The following is a 2622-nucleotide window of genomic DNA, read 5'->3' as shown; positions in this document are numbered from 1 at the left end:
CACACACACACACACACACACACACACACACGACTGTGCACACAGCTTGAAGGGGCTTGTTGATTGCACAAAGCTCACTGGAAGGCCCATCTGTGGATTCCAGTTTAAGCGTCCACCTGTGAACCTCTTTGAGGACGCCGGGCTCCGTGGGCCCACCATGGAGTCCGGCCGTCTTACTTTACAGACACGGTGCAGAGGAAACACTTACCAAAGTCCTGCATCAAATGTTGTCTGAAACCCAGAAGCCTGCCCAAACTCCGATTGCTTCTTACTTTATCACCGTCCCGACGGGTGTGAACGGACATTTTACCGACGGAACTAACTGTGGGTGGAGACTTTCTCCGTGGCCAGGGTGGTGCCCCGTCCGCCCCCTCTTGGACCTGCCCCCCTTCCTCCTCGATGTCCTTCAGAACACTGGGGAAGGCCACCTATCGACTGGACAATGGAGTTGGTGGGGGCTAAAGGAAGGAACAGGCTTTGTCCCAAGTCCTAGCGGGCTGGACGCCAGGGGGCCCGTGCAGGGTTTGCACTTGTCAATTTCACAACTGTGAGGTGCAAGCCGTTGCCCTGGCAGCGTTTCTGCCTAGCCTCACCTGGCCTCCTCCTTTCAAGAGAAGCCTCTCCTCACACCCTGTCCTGTCGCACAGCACGGAGAGCGGGGGTTCGCCTGGGATCTGATGGCTGACTTCTCCAGACCGCCTTCCACTGGGGAGTACCTGTGCCTATCGCGGCTGCATAGACCTATGTCTATGGAGCTCGGGATAGGCCCAACTGTCTAACGGTGCCACTTGGGTGCCTGTGTCATGTGGGGAGGGCGGAGTGTCTGGGAGGGGGCAGAGGGCGACAAACAGGAGCCTTCCTGGAGGTGCTGATTTAAAGGGGGCCTCCCCCTCTACCTTTCAGAAGTCAGCCTATCAGTAGCCTACAGCGCCTTTGGGAAAACAGAGAGCCCCTGACCACGAAGCAAGTCTGGGAAGTGTCTTCTGGAAGATGGGGTAGGACGTCCTCCAGCGGCTGGCAGCCAGTCCCATCCCCACAACCCGCTTCCAGCAGCTGCGCTCGGATCAGATTCCCAGGGCCCAAGGAGGCGGCCGCATTTGCAAAGGGAAAGAACAAGGAGGGCGGGGGGCTGGGGGAGGCAGAACAAACTCACAGCCGCAGCGAGAGTCTTCTGCAAACCTCTCGGGGAGACCAAGTACACCAACACCGCCACTCTGCCTCCTGAAAGGCCACGGGCAGCAGGTCGGGGAACCCCGTCCGAAACCGGAGAGGTGGTGGAACCCCGGGAGATGCTCGTTCCCCAGTCGCTGACCTCCAAGCACAGCTGCCCTGTCTTGCCTACAAGCCGGGGTAGGGGAGTCGGTGGAGGGTGGATGGAACTACGGAAGAAGAAGGCAGGGCAGGGTCTTGCGTACCTGGCAGGCAGACAGGCGGCGGGCGGCGGACGGCGGGCTCTCCAGACAGTCTGAAGGTCTGCCGGAATGTGGAGGGGTTTAGAGGCAGGCAACAGGAAACCACTCAGAGATCTGGGCTGGGTCTGTCTCCCTGTGGCCCCTCCTCTTCTCTGTCTCCTCCTCCTCTCCCCTCTCCCTGCCGCCAAAGTTGTCTCTAGTCTTTCATTTCTCCCCCCCACCCCCACCTCCACCCGCCTTTGCTGTGGGCTGTCCTGACCAGACTCTCCAACCCCACCTACCTCATCTGTTCTGGGGCTGCTGCCTAAACACACTCTTGGAATGCCTGCGCTGGTAGGATTATAGGAATCCTCCAGAACAGCCTCCTCCTTGTTTAGAGGGGGAACTGAGGCCCAGAGAGAGCGGGGCATCCCCCACACCCACACACATAAACCCAGGCAGAGCCAGGCCCTGAGTCTCCAGTTTATGACCAGTAATCTGTACAAGAGCCCTCCCTAATACCAGGCCAGGCTGGGAGGGAGAAGCAATTCAAAGGGCTTGTGGGGATTTATCTGTGACAAAGGCCAGGCCTTGCTTTCTGTACAGACAAGACTCAATGCCAGTGGTGGCGTCAGCAGTGGTGATTTGGGATGTGACTTCAAAGAGACAGAAAACATTTCAACTCTTGTTGCCCCACTAGTAGACATCTCTCTGGGGGCCTGTGCCGTCAGTATAGGACAGGTCGGGTGATTGGTGGTATTGATAACTGTAGATTCACAATAGCCACTATTTGCTTTGGTGGTGGTTGTTTGCTGCACATGCTTAAAAATGCAGAGAGTCATGCTGACCTGAAGGGTTTAGATGTGGATTCTCTTGGGCACTGAGCACATCCAGGTGAACAAAGCCCCCAAGATGTGCTGCCGGACTCACAGAACTCATGGGCAGATCAATCTATACATTGAGAAGATCCTTCCTGAAAAGGAACACATTGTTCCTAAACCAGAGGAGGAGGTTGCACACACAAAAAAAGATCTCCCAGAAGAATCTGAAGGAGCAAAAACGTATGGCTCAGGAGTAAATGAAGTTTAAAATAAAAGTTAAAGAAAAGAAAGAAGAAGAATATTTATTGGGTGCCGAACAGTCTGGGAGATACAAGAACTAAGTACTTGGCTGTCTTCAGGAAGCTTTGGGTCTTCCTGTGAGGACACGCTCCCTTCATGGACTCCTAAGC

At 55.7% G+C, this 2622-nt stretch overlaps 1 protein-coding gene across 2 annotated transcripts in view; it reads right to left on the bottom strand.

Annotated features, from left to right (window-relative positions):
* Positions 1–1488, bottom strand: part of SPARC (secreted protein acidic and cysteine rich) — a 22121-nt gene extending 20633 nt beyond the window's left edge. The window contains exon 1 of one of the 2 annotated variants that reach the window (XM_004696734.2): positions 1416–1488. The gene's annotated coding sequence lies outside the window, so the exon portion shown is untranslated. The remainder of the gene's footprint in view (positions 1–1415) is intronic. The other variant, XM_013005944.2, reaches the window with a different exon arrangement.
* Between the last annotated feature and the right edge of the window lie 1134 nt (positions 1489–2622).

This window comes from Echinops telfairi, unplaced genomic scaffold, assembly GCF_000313985.2.
Source record: "Echinops telfairi isolate 266 unplaced genomic scaffold, ASM31398v2 ScPeMD7_7469;HRSCAF=8507_0, whole genome shotgun sequence".
Classification (NCBI taxonomy): Eukaryota; Metazoa; Chordata; class Mammalia; order Afrosoricida; family Tenrecidae; genus Echinops; species Echinops telfairi.
This window is presented reverse-complemented; position numbering and strand designations above follow the sequence as displayed.